The 17,724-nt window shown below is 36.2% G+C and overlaps 1 long non-coding RNA gene across 2 annotated transcripts; it reads right to left on the bottom strand.

The window, feature by feature from the left end:
* Positions 1-900: 900 nt before the first annotated feature.
* Positions 901-17,077, bottom strand: LOC138691033 (uncharacterized). Of its 2 annotated transcripts, none has more exons than XR_011329730.1 (6): positions 17,054-17,077; positions 13,643-13,747; positions 13,326-13,486; positions 10,890-10,997; positions 7,411-7,570; positions 901-1,196 (listed from the first exon to the last, which is right to left on the bottom strand). It is a non-coding gene; the product is annotated as an uncharacterized lncRNA (long non-coding RNA). The 2 variants fall into 2 exon arrangements; XR_011329731.1 differs by lacking the exon at positions 17,054-17,077 and adding an exon at positions 16,284-16,625.
* Positions 17,078-17,724: the final 647 nt, after the last annotated feature.

A 17,724-nucleotide genomic window follows, 5' to 3' on the forward strand; every position in this document is an offset into this window, starting at 1 on the left:
GAGTACTACCATTCGTGGCATGAAATGCTTGATTGCAGGGAGCTAAGGAATGCCTCAGGACTTTTTCAACTACAATTTGTTTGGCTCTTCATTTCAGGTGGAAGATCTGACATTTCATTTTACTTGTAGGGCCTATGTTATATCAATTTTTAATTTGTTTGTATAAAGCAAAGTAAAATTACTCGATAGTTTAATGCAACAAGTACTGTTCAATGGAAGCCCACTTACTATTGCAGTTACTAAATCTGGTGATTTTATTAGTCAAGACAGATTTCTAGACATTAGAACTTCTAAAAGTAGTTCTCAACATATAAATCTTTTAAATTCCATAATATCCAGTAGATCAACTTGCGCATCTTTTTGTACTACATCATTAGCCAATTGTAACAATATAATGTATACATTGTCTCATGTTATGCCTTTTTGTTTATATCAGGTTTTTTCTTGGGTGGTTTACAGTACAACAGAGTACTACATTTAATGTAAAGGACATTTTCCCCAGATACGTGCTCACTTAAAGGCTCCACATTAAAACATGTCAAAGACTACTATAAACTCATGGGCAGTTTCATAAATCTGTTAAATTTACCAAATAGCTATTACATCTCTCGTTAATTTAACATTCCAGTTTTATGCTGTAAAGTGTAACTTGTCAAAGGCAAGATAACTTTTATAAGATAGAAAGAACTCAGATTAGACTTTTTAAAGTGTTTTGTCTAATTTTTAATACGTTAATTTGAACTTTACGTTTTAACAAAAAGGGAGGAGGGAACTTTTAGTATAATGCTATCTTTAAAGCAATGTTCTGCATATTTAAATCAAGCATGCAACACTATAAAAATAACTTTGATACTCATTACAGCATTTAAAGAGCTTTCATTTAGTTTTAGACTTACACTGTTATTCATTACAGCATTTAAAGAGCTTTCATTTAGTTTTAGACTTACACTGTTATAATAATAGATATTTTAATGTAAATCTAATAGTTATTGCCCCCTTCAATATGCAAAGTTATATCACTTCCATCCTTTATACATTTTGATCACATAATCTGGTTCAAACTATTCTAACATTTTCCACTCCAACTGATTACATTCTAATGCATTCCAACCTTATGCTCATGACATTCACTTCTTTGTACCAGTTCTGCTCGTCAGTCTCAGGAGAATTTATCTTCCCCCGGTTCATGAGAAAATCTGCAAGAGAATTAAAAAAATATAAGTTTTCAACAACTCTGAAATTAAGAACATGATTTATCTATACACAGCATTACTGGACAATTCTATTTTTTTTTTTTTTCCATATTTAATTTGAGTCAACTTTTTTCTGTTGGGTATTTTTGCTCTTAACAGTTGCATCTATACCCAGGCCATTGTAACCTTGTTCTTGACAGTTATTTGCTTGACAACCCTTCCTATGATAAATTTTAAGAATGCTGTGCAGTACCTTCTGAATCAATCATAACTTAGCTGCTGCTATGTGGAGCTCTGCTGTTACATGGTGTTACTACTACGTTCGTAATTTTTTGTTGGCGTTATAAAGTAATAATTTGTAGCAGTGCTGTGGAATGTCGCACATATATATATATATATATATATATCTATAAAAGATTCGTTCTGAAAATGATAACTCGTGTATTGAGACTTCTTTATGTAAATAGGCATCAGAATTGGTGGGAAAGACTCGTTAATTTTAAGGATCCAATCCACACAAAGACTTACTTGGAGGCAAGTCTACTACAGACTTAGCTCCTAGACTTATAGTTCACTAGAGTCAACAGCAGTTCGGAAGGCAGTTGGCTGCTATGTGCACCATAGCATTTCTGGCATGTGACATCACAAGCATGTATTGTCCAACCAATCAGAATCAGTCAGTAACAAACACCAAGTTCGTTTGTTCACGTGTGAGTGTTTCAATACATTGGATAAGTAAAACTAACTATACTATGTGTGTAGGGTAAATAAATGGAATGAGAAAGTGTAAAAAGACGAGACACGAGAAATAGTGTTTAAAGTGTGTGATTATTTTAAAAACGTTGATGAGCAGAACACTGCCAGCCATCATGGTGTGGCTGCAACGTTGCCAATGCGCAAGAAACAACTGCAGAAGCATTTCGTATGAGTTCGCAAATCATGCAAAGAATTGTCAGTGAAGGAAACAGGATTTGTTTGGTGTCATGCTTACAGTAATCAACGTCAAAAGTCATTATCTTTTGAGAAATCAAATTCTGTTCAGCCCTATTTGTACTGCATGTGCGCATGTACTACGATATGGCAATGTTGTACACTCTCTCTCTCTCTCTCGGCCCTAACTCTAGTAGACGACCACCTTCCAAAATACCGTCAACTCTAAGACGACGTAAGAGGTCGTTGAAGTCCATTACTTCCCATGGAGAAATGCAATCACTCGAGAAATACTATTCCTCCATGGTTCTGCATTCAATGGATTCTCAACCAGATGCTCACAGTATCATTTGTTTCTAAGTTTACTTTTTCTGCCACTTGATTTGGAGACCACTAGTCGGAAAATTTCAAGCTGTCAGTCTGGAGACATCAAGGCCAAAAGGCTCGATATTTTTCATCCATACATGAGAGAACATGCCTGTGGATTTACGTTTGCACAGACTTGATTCCAGGTAAATATTTGTGTGTATGGGGCCCTTTACGAGCAGGAAAAGGAAAATGTCCATAATATATATATGAGCATCCCTCCATTCCTGCAGATACAGCAGATATAAACTTTAGGTCTCTCTAAGAGAACAGTAATAAAGAATGGAGTTACAATTTGAATTAATGGAGCAGAATAACGAACTTTGTGTAACTGAAGTCAGCTGTTTTGTATTGAGTGATCATTGTGATAACATCACATTACACAAAGTTGTCAGTGCAAGTTTACAACAGCCTGGGTATAATATTAATTCATCTCGACAGAGGGGAGCACGCACAGCCAGTTGCGACACATGATCCACTTGTCACAGAAGGTGAGAGAACATGGCACAAGGAATTACATTATGAAAGATTGTACATTGGGAAGTGGGCTGTAACTTTCGCTAGATTTCGCAGATAAGTCCCTCTTTATTCAAAGATTTGGGGCCACTAATTATTGCCAACAATCTTGTAATGTGGGGGCGTGAGTTTCGACAAACACAATGAATACACTTACAATCATATTCTGAACCATTCACATGCTTTTAATACCCATGTCTCTTTTAAATGTCCTAGTTACTTATACATCCAACCGAATCAATCGTAGAATTTAAAACTCAAATATTCTTTTGAATGAGCAGTGTATTATGTATATCTATTAAATAACAAGTAATTTTTATAGCACTTGTAATGGCGGTGGTGTTAGTATAGACATAGCCATGCAGGAAGACATCTGGCTGTGCATATGTTATTTTCTTTCAATGCCCACTCTTGTCACAACCCTACTCAAAAGTACACTCCAGTGCAAAATGTTATCAGTTTTGTATTACTAGTACAGTAGAACCTCGATGCATCGTTCCCATTACCGTCGTTTTCCCATCTTTTTCGTCTGCTTTTTTTGGTCCCAGAAATAGTCACACATACAGTAAATAACATTATTCTTTCCTGGTTCTATCATTCCTCGAACTATCATTTTATCGCATCAACCATTGAGAAATCATGGTCCTATCACCATATTTCCCCACATGGATAGTTTTCTTTTACTTTGAAAGGGCGAACTTTTTCCTCCGGAGACTATGTCTAGCTTCTATGTTATGCCACCATGATACGTGACGTGATTTATCATCTTAGTGCAGCACACAAACTCTCCACATGCATTTAGTATAGTCTGTTAATGTGGAAATTAGTTACTGTGTGTGATTATACTATGAAGACAGGTATTAGATTCTGAAAAGAAATGTAATTTTATAGTAACTTATTGATTAATCATATTTTTCCACACAAGAATGATGTGGAGGTGCATAAACACTTGATACAGTATTATTATGAAATATATTATGCAGTCTTAGCTAACGCAATTTGTCGTCTTAATGCTGTGACTTGTTTAGAGTCGGCTGTGCTACAACACAGATGCCAATCTCCACAGTGGCAAGTGTTTCTGTGTTCAGTATATGTTTATATGCTTAGACACGTACAGGAGAAGTATCTTTGTAGGGTTACTAAAGAGCTAGACAAGTTTCAGCATTATTTTCATGCAATATGATGTAGGCATAATTTATGATGCAGGTTCTATGTATGGGCTAACAGAAGCCCACCTACTTTAAACAGTAGTATTAATTTTATTGAAATGGATTTGTGGTAACACGTATCTGTATTCTAAACATATCACGAATCTAGGTTTATGATTTTCATATATTTAATTTGTCTAAATTATTAGTAACGACCAACATCTAATAAGGCATACTTACTTACTGGCTTTTAAGGAACCCGGAGGTTCATTGCCGCCCTCACATAAGCCCACCATTGGTCCCTATCCTGAGCAAGATTAATCCAGTTTCTACCATCATATCCCACCTCCCTCAAATCCATTTTAATAATATCTTCCCACCTACGTCTCGGCCTCCCTAAAGGTCTTTTTCCTTCCGGCCTCCCAACTAACACACTATATGCATTTCTGGATTTGCCCATACATGCTACATGTCCTGCCCATCTCAAACGTCTGGATTTTATGTTCCTAATTATGTCAGGTGAAGAATACAATGCGTGCAGTTCTGCGTTGTGTAACTTTCTCCATTCTCCTGTAACTTCATCCCTCTTAGCCCCATATATTTTCCTAAGAACTTTATTCTCATACACCCTTAATCTCTGTTCCTCTCTCAAAGTGAGAGTCCAAGTTTCACAACCATACAGAACAACCAGTAATATAACTGTTTTATAAATTCTAACTTTCAGATTTTTTGACAGAAGACTAGATGACAAAAGCTTCTCAACCGAATAATAACACGCATTTCCCATATTTATTCTGCGTTTAATTTCCTACCGAGTGTCATTTTTATTTGTTAAGGCATAGCGAACTAATTTCTAGTGTGTACGTCATCCTCATCACACACATGGTGTGGGAGGTGGTTGAACCCCACCTTTCTGTTTACTGCAGTATCGTTCTTATCAGAAATTCACTATAGAATTCAGGTGTGAAATGTGCACGAAACGAAAGCTAATTGCAGATTTTTTCTGCAAGAAATAGTGTACATAACGTTCTAATAAAGGTGCATTCAGTGTATTCGCTAACCATTCGGTTCTTCATTTTATACCCTATTTAAGCAAACAATGCTTTTTATCGTATGTTTATAAACAAGACTAAGATATTACGAGACACGTCCGTTATGATGTTATATTATTTATGATTATTGCTAAAAATAAAATGCATCAATTATGTGGGTATTCCCCCTTAAATCATCTAGGGAACAGCGGATATGTTCATAACTCTATTGCGCCTATTATACACGTAAATACGGTAATTTTTATGGTTTCCCAATATTACCATTATTATTCCCTGTCGCCCCCCCCCCCAAAAAAAAAAAACGATGGATCGAGGTTCCATTGTATACTGTAGGTATAGTTTACATGCATGCTCTCTTTTCTTTATGAAAATGTGGAAGGTAATGTGTGACAAAAAAGTCGATTGCCAAATGGGGAAAACAAACTTTTCAAATGATAAATATTGCACTATGACACAGAGGATCACAAGGACCACCAAACAGACAGTATCACAAGAGCAACAAACACTATGGTCCGTGCCCTGATCCATGACCTTTATTGTCTGTCGCAGTCTTTATTGTGGTACATGTCTTTGCCACTAACTGTGGTCTTTGTCATAATTCTAACAGTCGTCCTTGTTGTCTTTCTGGTAGCCCTTATCATGGTCATGGTCATTCCTGTCGTCTTTGCCATGATTCTAACAGTCGTCCTTGTTGTCTTTCTGGTGGCCTTTATCATGGTCATTCCTGTCGTCTTTGCCATGATCCTTGTGGTCTTTGTCATGATTCTAACAGTCGTCCTTGTTGTCTTTCTGGTGGCCTTTATCATGGTCATTCCTGTCGTCTTTGCCATGATCCTTGTGGTCTTTGTCATGATTCTAACAGTCGTCCTTGTTGTCTTTCTGGTGGCCTTTATCATGGTCATTCCTGTCGTCTTTGCCATGATCCTTGTGGTCTTTGTCATGATTCTAACAGTCGTCCTTGTTGTCTTTCTGGTGGCCTTTATCATGGTCATTCCTGTCGTCTTTGCCATGATCCTTGTCTTTGTCATGATTCTAACAGTCGTCCTTGTTGTCTTTCTGGTGGCCTTTATCATGGTCATTCCTGTCGTCTTTGCCATGATCCTTGTGGTCTTTGTCATGATTCTAACAGTCGTCCTTGTTGTCTTTCTGGTGGCCCTTATCATGGTCATGGTCATTGTCATTCCTGTCATCTTTGCCATGATCCTTGTGGTTTTTATCATGGTCCTATCACAGTTCTTATCTTGATCCATATAATGGTGTTTGTAATGATCCTTATCTTGGACCTTCTCATTGACCTTGTTTTTTTTATTTTAGTAGATTATTTTACGACGCTTTATCAACATCTTAGGTTATTTAGCGTCTGAATGAAATGAAAGTGATAATGCCGGTGAAATGAGTCCGAGGTCCAACACCGAAAGTAACCCAGCATTTGCTCATATTGAGTTGAGGGAAAACCTCAGAAAAAAACCTCAACCAGGTAACTTGCCCCGACCGGGAATCGAACCCGGGCCAGCTGGTTTCGCAGCTAGATACGCTAACCGTTACTCCACTTGACCTTGTTATGGTCCTCGTCTTTGTCATGATCCTTAACATGGTTCTCGTCTTTCTTGTGGTTCTTCATTGCCTTTGTCATGGTCCTTGTGATCTCTATAGTGGTCTTGTCAGGTCCTATCATAGTGCTTGTCATGATCCCAATCTTGGTTCTTGTGATCCTTATCATGGTCCTTGTCGACCTTGTCATGTTCCTTATCATGGTGCTCGTGATCCCTATCTTGATCCTTGTTGCTATCCTTATTATGATCCATGTTGTCTTTGTCATGGTCCTTATTGTGGTCACTGTGGTCCTTACTATTGTACTTGTCGATCTTCTTGCCTTTTGTTATGGTTTTTACCATGATCATTTTTTATCTTAGTACTTATGTGTTTCATAGTCCTCATTGTGATCCCTCTCATGGTCCTGCATTTGTCATTTCAAAACAGTACTATTTTACCCATTTGGCAATTGACTTTTGTGTCACACAGCAGTAAATCTAGTCTTCTCCACGTCTCAGAACTTTTACAGTAGTAATCATGGTGGTGGTGGTAGTCAATGGCTATGTTCTGTCCACTTCACAAATTACAAATAAATGTCCCTAGACAGAAAGGTATCAAAGGACCATTTGGTCAGTTTCGGGTAAAAGTAGCCACCTTGGTCTCTCTACTTACCAGTCAGTTCATGCATGTTTCGTGTCAGGGGCTGCAGTCCAGAGTTGCATCACATTCACTTCAATGCCATTTCACTATGCAGGTTGGTTGTGTGCATCAGGAACTGCCATTCTTATCTTCCATGCAAGTCACATCAGACATTTCATATGTCTCCAGATGCCTGAAACACAACATATGACACTGATATATTCTTTACAAGCTATGTAAGATACGGAAACTACATTGGTAGTAGAAAATGTATTACAGCTTTAGAAATATAAATCTGTACTATTTTAATTATTTTTCTAGAGTATTATAATTTTAAGTTGTATTACTGTTAATGCCTTGCTATTCCTACTTTACTGTGATTAAGACTCGACATTACTTAGTACAAGTGAGCTGTAATACTGTCAAATTGGAGTAATAATTAAATGAAGAAAAATAGTTGGAAAACTGGGTATCTGCACATTTTTTAATACAGATTCCAATAAAATCTATCTTCTTAAGTATATATCTATAATCTTTTCGCTATTACAATAATCCTGATGTAAACATAAGCACGTGGCTGTTACAGCCATGAATGGCTTCTACAGTCTATACAAAATAGAAAGGTATTGACAGTTCTCTTTCTCACATGCAGGAATGGAGCAACGTAAAGTTGTGTGGTTGATTGTGCCACATAGAAACTGAGTAGCTGACGCAAAATCGTAAATTTGTATCATATTATTATTATTATTATTATTACTTATAAATGGCTTTTAAGGAATCCGCAGGTTCACTGCCGCCCTCACATAAGCCTACCATCAGTCCCTAATTATTATTATTATAATAATAGTAATAGAAGAGTCAGTGAATGTGTATGTAAACGATATATAGTATAAACCATAATCAAGATTTCATGCTATAAATTTGTAGTTGTAAAGGGAAGTTACAGTTTTTAGCTCCATGGACTACCTTACATCAGCTAATGTCTTGTGGAGAAGTGTCAGGCCTACATAAATCTGAGCATCAATGTGACAAACAGTATAGAAAATAGCGGGGCATGTTTCATCTCACCCAGATGTTTCAGATATTAGTGTCAGTAATAATGATGCAGAATCAATTAGGCCTATTTCATTTTATCCCGATGACTTAGGGCAAAAGATGATAGTGATCCTCTTTCTGACAATCCTACAAGGTGGATAAAAAATTAATTCCTTCGCAATCACATTGCTAAATGAAGTTGTTACTCAAAATATGGACAGTGATTTAAAAAATTCACACATGCAATATATTAACTTTCCGAGGTATACGCAAGTAAAAGTTTGTTTTACAGAACCATGAGGAATGATGAGAAACAAATATTAGTGTCAGTTCCCTCCATTAACATCTTGCGGCCATCAACTTTTTTATATTTAAAATCTAAGTTCTTTACGATAGTGTCCAGAGAATAAACACTGCTGTGGAAGATTCCACATGTCATAGCAAAATTTGCATCTTTTTTACCGTAGACAATAATTTAAATACACATGCTACCAGAATAACTACGAGAACAATAGTCATGACAAAACACCAATACTTTCTGTGACACAGTAACGAAGATTAAACTCTTATGAACAAAACAGCTGGCTGCTATGTGCTCGCTGTAAAACAGTTGACTTGTGACAATGGACTCTGGTTGGCTGGTTTAAGTGTTACAATGGTAACATCTGAGCCGCTGAACCTTTCTAGTTTTGCATAGACTGTAGTCAAAACACTCACACGATGCAGGAAAAATATAGTTCCGCATTTGAAGACCATAACTTTGTAGTTATTTTAAAAGAAAATTTTAATTTTAGCTGGTAAATACAATGAAACATATAACTTGACTCATATGTACCTTGTGTAAAAAAATAAAAATGGTACTATTAGATTTATTTACTATGAAAGTGGATGAATACAAAGAGTAATACCAAGGTAGTCTGTTCTTTTAACAAGTTGACGTTTTGGCTGACAGTAGGTGGTCTTATACGTAATTTTAAAATAGTTTAATTAATTGGAAAGTAAGTTTCCTAAACAAACAAATGCACAGTAGTGACATTAGGCCTATTTTAACCAGCAACAGGGAGTACTGAACATGGAATATTTTTTTTTTTTATCCAATGCCACCAGGTTGTCTTTTCGACATTTCTGGTCTTCTCTCCTGGCTGTGGCTTAGTTGTAACCCACTTCTGAGGTTGGGGTGCCTGGAAGGTGGAGTTACATTACCCCGACTGGGTGAATCAGATAAATGACGTTAATAAACAGGAAACAAGAAAATAGTACTGGGAAATCGTCATTACAGGATGTTTAATACAGTTTACAATCCATTTCTATAATTCCAGTTATGCCAATTCTATTTTTTATTATATATATATAATTTAAAGTTACAAGTAATTGCATTTTGCAATTCAAATTTTACAAAATAAACTGTAATTGTTCATTATATTTAACAATACAATCTAACCTTATAATTTGATAGCCATTCATATTTTTATAGGTTCATATTTTTATAGGTTATGTTTTTTATGAATAACAAATATGTGTTTAACCTTTTTCACATTCACTTTTGTGAAGCGTTAAAGGCTTCTGAATTTCACGTCTTTTTCTATATGAGTCATGTCAGAATTTGATGCCCATTTCATAACTCTCCAGATGCCTGAAACAAGACAGATGACACTGACATCTCTCTTTACAAGCTATGTAAGATACAGAAACTACGTTGGTAGTAGCAGAATCCTGTTCCAGGATAAAATTTGTTAACTGAACTGTATTTGTGTTTGTTTTTAATTTGTCGAAAATTCTTTTGCCTTTAAAAAGGTGGATGTATGGCTTATTTGAGGGCACAGAGTACTCGGGAATATATGGTATTCAATATCAGTGAGACGTAACATGATCGAATTAGAGTAACAGATAAATGGACAGAAAGATAATCAAGGAAAAACTGCTTATCATGCAATTTGTTAAAAAAAAAATTACAATAAGCTTCAAGCTCCAAGATGATATTATTATAACCATAACTAAATAATCTGTCATATTTCGGAATCACTTACATCACAATAATATATAAAACAAGTTATTTACGTTTATACCAAACTTATTGTAATTTCTTTTTCAGTGTTACTTGTAAAATTCATTGTGAACTATTCTGTCAATTGACAAACCCTGTATAAGAATAAGAGTTGGAATAAATAAACCTCCAACTATATCTATCTATCTATCCCTAATTAATCCAACTTATTGTGATCTATTTTCTCCAATCAATTATATCTAACCTCCTATAATCTTATTCACCTGACCTACCCCATCTCATTAAGTGCAATTAATCTAAACTGTACTAATCTTGTTTAATCGAAGCTACTTGATCTAATCAAATCTATGCACTCAACAAATTTTATATATTAACTGTATCGACTTCAATGTACTCTGTTGTATTCACATCAAATATAATTTAATTTCATATTCATTTCATTTTAATCCATTACATTATAATATATACCAACCTTATGCTGCTGATGTTCTTTTCCAAAAGTCCCTCACTTCTTCATACTTGTCCTGCACCGCAGTTTCAGGAAAACCTATCGCAGTCCTCTGGTCCATGAAGAAACAATCTGGAGCAGAAATTACGACAGATTATAAGTTCAGTGTCAAGTCAAATGTATGTATGTTTTCTATTTTAGAATTAAGAAATACCCCGCGAAAATCTGGACCACAAAGTCTGTCCTCCAGAATTCCACAAACTTGTCCCTAACACTAATATTTCATCCTATTCTAGAGTCTAGTACTAGTAACTATGACTGTGTGCTCTGATAACTTTTTCATGTTCTTTTATCATATATCGTAAGTATAAAATATTCCATTCCTCTTCGACAATTATTAATGAAGTCAACATGATAAGTTAACTTGTACACTCCATTTCTTTACAATGTAGGTCCAATGTAAAATGTTTGAATAACCATGTTAAAAATCACTGTTCTCGAGTCAAAATGTACACTATTCTTCTACTCTTGTTCTTCCAAGTTCCTTAACTTGGAAATATTCTTAGAGTAGCAAACATTACAGAACACGTTATGTGGTGTACTATATAGAAATATTTTCCAGTACTCTCAGCAGACAATTCAAGACTCTTAGATTTAACAACATGGGGCTCAATAGACCAATACTCCATGATGGCATATTTACTTAAATTCGAAAATATACGCTTTCCACAGCAGTTTTCAGTAATTTTCCTCAATGTGTTGCTGCACATAGACACACTAAATTTAAACTTAGCGTATGCAAGGTATACTATGAATTCAATGATATAAGTGCATTTTCTCTGCCTGTATAGTGTGGGGTTGCCGAAATTTCATCTATGGGATTGTGCTTTTTTTTTTTTTTTTTTTTAGTGGGTTAGTTTACGACGCTTTATCAACATCTTAGGTTATTTAGCGCCTGAATGAGATGAAGGTGATAATGCCGGTGAAATGAGTCCGGGGTCCAGCACCGAAAGTTACCCAGCATTTGCTCATATTGAGTTGAGGGAAAACCCCGGTAAATACCTCAACCAGGTAACTTGCCCCGACTGGGAATCGAACCCGGGCCACCTGGTTTCGCGACCAGACGCGCTAACCGTTACTCCACAGGTGTAGACTGGGATTGTGTTGATACCCTATTTTGAATAAGAGCGGATGGGTTCCATTCCAGAATGGGATGTTGTGAAATTGTTTTGCTGGTATCCTATTCTGAATAAGAGCGGATGGGTTCCATTCCAGAATGGGATGTTGTGAAATTGTTTTGCTGGTATCCTATTTTGAATAAGAGTGGATGGGTTCTGTTCCAGAATGGGATATCGTGAAATTGTGTGTGATTATTGCTTTTTAGATATTTTTATTTACTCGTCGTGTTGGTTTACATTGGCCATGTTGCGACGTCGTTTATTAAACTTCACGAAAATTAAGCAATATCCTATAATGAAATAATTCCAAAACAACCTAACCTGTCAGACTCACTCGGGTAAGGTACCAGAGTCTGACAAGTTAGGTTTAGTGCAAAACTGATCTATGTGCAGCGACACATTCTGGGAAGTTACCCAGTTTTCTCAAGAAATTACCACTATTTGAGAAAAACAGTCGAAAAAGGTCTTGCACATTTACTTTTTTTCAGTTCAATGATCAATTTAATAATATGAACGGCATGTAATCAAAAGAATTCCAGTCGCACATATTCAAATGGCTGTTATATCGACTAAACGACATTTCATACAAGTTGAGAGGATGCGAAGGCATTTCTTTCCCCTTCTACTTGCCCTGAATCCGTCAGTATAACAGACCGGTAGCTCTTACCTCTTATACCTGCACCCCCCAAGTTGTACACACAAGAAAATAAAATATTAAGTAAAGTACATAAATGGATATAAAATACAGTGACACAGATGTTTGACAATTACATGTATCAGTATATTTTAGTGTCGTTTTTACAACATTTTCAACTAATATTTAATTAAATAAAGGGATGCTAGTTTGTATTATGAAGTCTGGGGGGAGTGACACAGTGCAGATTGCTCCATCATTTATGCTGTAGAGTAGCAACTAGCAGTGAAGAAAACATTTATCTTCTGCTATCAGTAGCTTTTTAATGTGTCAGTTGATATAAATAGCAATAAAATGAAATATAAATGCTTAATATAGATTTTCGAAATGTAGATTACCGGTAAACATTTTCAATAATAAGGATTTTCACTATATTCAAAGTCAATTAGTCGAACGTTAGTAAGATGGACAGTAGCATCTTCCCCTTCACGGATGGTAAAGAGTGTGAGTAGAGGGGAAAGCCTATCAACCAAACTGAAATGGGGATTAGAGACTATTAATAACTGTCAATAGAATGCAAAGTATCAAGGAAAGTGTGTAAAAGTTTTGAAAGAGAATAGCCGCCTTGGTCACCATACCGGTACTTACCAGTTTACGCATGTTTGTTGTCAGGGTCTGTGGATCAGAAGTGATTCGCGCTCTCCATTTGAAAATCACAACCATGCAGGTGATTGTGTGCATCAAGAATGCGTATCCCATCTTCTAAGTAGCTCCGAATTTCATCTGTTCAACATCCTGTTATGCGATGTCTGCAATTCACAAAAGGAAACTCTTAAGCATACACTATTGTACCAGAAGTATATAGAATTGGACAGAAAAATGAAAAATCTCACAATGAAGTTAGGATCTGATGTAACATATCAATAATACCTATACTAAAATTTGGTCTCTGGCATAATAAATACCTATACTGCAGATGTTGGTGTAATCAGTACTTCATGAAGCTGGAAGCACGTATCCAAGAGCAGCATTAGAGAATCACTACCTACTCCAGAATCGTCCGTGAACACCTGAAAGGCAAATAATGGAACTGGATAATACGCACAGTAGACCAATGTCGGTAGTCGACATTGCTCACCAGACTGTGTTGAGCCATGTCAAACAAAAGACAATTGAAATGGTTGTAGTAAAATTCGCGACTATATTCTTAAATAATTCACTCCATTAGTCAAGTGCAAGGTTTATAGAGTACAACGGCAGTGTTTTGAATGTAAAGGTAAAGGTATCCCCGTAACATGCCATGAAGGCACTTGAGGGGGGGGGGCATGGGAGTAGAGCCCCAATGCTTTCCATGACCTTGGCACTAGAATGATAGAATGAGGTGGTGTGGTTGGCACCATGCTCTGACCGCCTTTTACCCCTGGGAAGGCCCCAGTACTCAATTTTATAGGAGGCTGAGTGAACCTCGGGGCCGTTCTGAAAGTTTGGCAACGAGAAAAAATTCTGTCACCACCGGGGATCGAACCCCGGACCTTCCAGTCCGTAGCCAGCTGCTCTACCAACTGAGCTACTTGGCCACCAGTGTTTTGAATGTTCCGAAAGAAAATGCAGATGTAGGAAGAGCTTAAAGTAGGTTATCACAAAGAAATAGAGGAGGAAGGGAAGGTGTGTTTCAGGGAATATCATTCAAATGAAGAAAAGTAAATTTAGTTCACCAAAGAGTCAAGTACGTAATTATGACCGCGTTGCCGTTTTATTTGTGGTCTAGAGAAAATACCTCGTCTTTTACGAAGAAAACTTTTAGCAGTCATGAAATTATTCACCGCTTTTATCATATTATTGTTTATCAATATTACGAAACAAAAACTATCACAAGGGCCATGATCAACAGGATCATCTTGGCTGTCTGCGCATGATTGGACTTGGTTAATAAAAAAACCTAAACTAACCAAACCTAACTTCCGTATAATATGCAAGATGTGTAAAGGGAGCAAGAAGGGATCTTCTTCATTTTATCTGGAATGTACACACGAAAATAAATTCAAGTAAGGATCACACTGCCCTTGCATGAGAGGTCCGCACATGCACCACAGCAAAACTGTTCCTGTTGCGAGCCCCTCATCTAAACCACGTAATCTACTCGCAATATTTACGCAAATACATCTTGTCGCCAACAGTGGTGCTATCTCTCAGTAATGTTCAGAACGAAAAAAGTAGAGATAAAAAAAAAATTTCTCCTTCTAACGACACCACAGACCAATGTCATGTCCTTATGTTGACGACATTGTCTCTTTAGTTCAATTTGGCCATAACGGCACGGTTCAAAGCTACCGTAGCAAATTCTCCAGTTTAGCGCAAATATAACGATACTGGTATGTTTCTTTAAATTCTCTGTAAACTTTTCAACAGCAACATATGGAAAGTGCACCGTACAAAGGTTTGCATACAAAATTACCATGTACACCCCATTATCAAGGACAGTTGCATAACATGTTCAAGAATATAAATGCAGATATTTTTTTCTAGTGGTTGCTATAAGACAAGATAGGGTTTGTTGAGGAGATAGATTAGTGACAAATAGCCTCACTGTCATTAATAATGATGGGCATTCGACGGTAATTATTTTCTTCTGTGCCAAATTAAACTTTGGTCAATAAGGTGGACATCGAGGATCACTAACAGGTTAGATTTGGTTTGGAGAATCCTTGGTTTGTTCAGGTTTTTGGTATGCCTATCAAAAAAACATATAATATGCACAGTGAACCAAAAACTTGAACAAACCAGTCCTAACCTGTCACTGATCCTCTATGATGTCCGTCATACTGACCAACGTTCAATTTGTCACAGAAGAAAATAATTACCCATTCGATAAAAAGACAAATCTGTTCTTCTTTTTACATATTTTAAAATAAATTGTTGGCAGTGAGGAAACTTTAAACTAAAGTTTTCTCAGATATATATTACCACCGTAGCACATTGACGGAAAGCCAATCGGGTAGACCGAAAAATTACGTAAAGTAGCGGGATAGAACCAAACGAAATCCAATCTAAGGCAAAATTACGTGGACCCAAAATTACAAATTAAATGTAGCCTGACCTTTAATCCAAAACTGCTAATAAGAGTGCAAGAAAGGCTGAGTTGTAATTCCGTTTTGATAGTCTGTATAGCTCAATTGATGAATTATATATGCTGTAAATTGTATAGTAGTCTGTATAGCTCACCTGATGAATTGTTCATGATTATAAATTGAATTAATCTACTCGATATTAATTGCACAAATTAATAGCTTAATGAAAGTATTCTTGTAAATTAAATTATTCTGCTTACTTTGTATTGTGTATATTTGTATAGTTTTGGCCGATGAATTGTATATGCTTTAAATTGAATAGTAATCTGTATAGCTCTATTGATAAATTGTTTGTGTTTGTAATTTGAAGTAGTTTGCATGATATGTATTATCAATTTCTGTATATCACAACTGGCATTTCTATTATGCCTTAAATTTAATTAACTTACTTGTATTATACATATAGCTCAACTTATGAATCATGAACAATCGTTTGCGTTTGTAAATTTAATAATCTGATTGGCTATGTATTGTATACTTTTAGTAGAGCCATCGATGTAGCTCAGTCGGCAGACTCGCTGGGCTGCTGATCCGGAGCTGCATTCGGGCTTGGGTTGGATCCCCCTTTGGTCTTTGGTTTCTTCCGAGGTTTTCCACAGCCGTGGGACTGAATCCGGATGGTCTATGGCGAGTCCTCGGCATCAACCCCTTTGATTTGATTACCTGGTGGGGTTTTTCCGAGTTTTTCCCCAACCAAAAGGCAAATGCCGGGTAATATTTTAGCGAATCCTCGGACCTCACCTCATCTCACTACATCTCGCCAAAATATTGTAAAAAAAATTGCACAAAATTGTAAAACTGCAAAAATTGTAATTTTGACTTGTTCCACATCTTAAAGCTTCATTGCTCATGTAAGATCTATGGAATAAAATAAGTAAATGGATGAATGAATGAATGAATGAATGAATAATAAAATACGGGACTTAGTATATTGCATTTCTGACATCTAAAGAGCATCAAAATAAATTCGAAAGAGTTGTAATATATTTGCAGTAGTAGGCTAACTTATCAAGTATTTTTGAAAGCCATAGACTTTGAGTAAAGTAAAATCAAATCCCACGTGACATCATCGAAGAGATTCTAGAATTTGTCTTTTAATTCCAAGAAATTATATTGATTTTCATAAAACTTACTTAACTTATAAACCACCCACCCGATTACTTATTGCCATTGAAAAATATTACTAGCTGTAAGCAAAACTAGAAAATTAAAAAAAAAAAAAATTATAAGACCACACAACATGCGTACCTTCTGTCACCTCGCCATTCGAACAAGAGGAGTTCAAAATGACGCAGTTTCTACAGGTTATCCAATACCTAGCGTTTTTTAAAGCGCTTCATGCCTTCGCTGCAGCAAAATGGTGGACTATTAATATTGGCTTCTATTACTGCAGTAATAAATTTAACCTTAAAAGAACCGAACATGTTAAATAGTTTCAACTTCATGATAATGATATGGAATTATTATTACTAGACGATTTTAACAATAATAAAAGTTGCAAAAGACCAAAACACGCATTCCGCCATGATGGATCGTGCAGCAAATTCGTAAAGCGATTGCACGGTTGCTGCAGCGACGGTGAAGCGAGTGTAATAAAAGAACGGTCTTGCGACAGCGCTTTACGTCTTGCTTTAAAAAACGCAGGGATAGCCAACTATCGAACACAAATTTTCCTGTCAATGTACCGTTTCAAGCAAGACAATAATTAATACCCTAGATCATATATATATATATATGATCTAGGTTAATACATAGATGAGAGGGGGGGATTTTTTTAACTGCGATATTTTGTGAAGGCACATCTTTGGAAGCAGTAAAATAATACGATTTCGGTTTTCGCGGGCGTTCATATATGTCTTTTCTTATAGTTGTGCCATAGTATACAACTATAATCGTGGGAGTACCCATGGGGTAAGGGA

The sequence above is a fragment of the Periplaneta americana genome, chromosome 16 (assembly GCF_040183065.1).
Source record: "Periplaneta americana isolate PAMFEO1 chromosome 16, P.americana_PAMFEO1_priV1, whole genome shotgun sequence".
NCBI classification, from domain to species: domain Eukaryota; kingdom Metazoa; phylum Arthropoda; class Insecta; order Blattodea; family Blattidae; genus Periplaneta; species Periplaneta americana.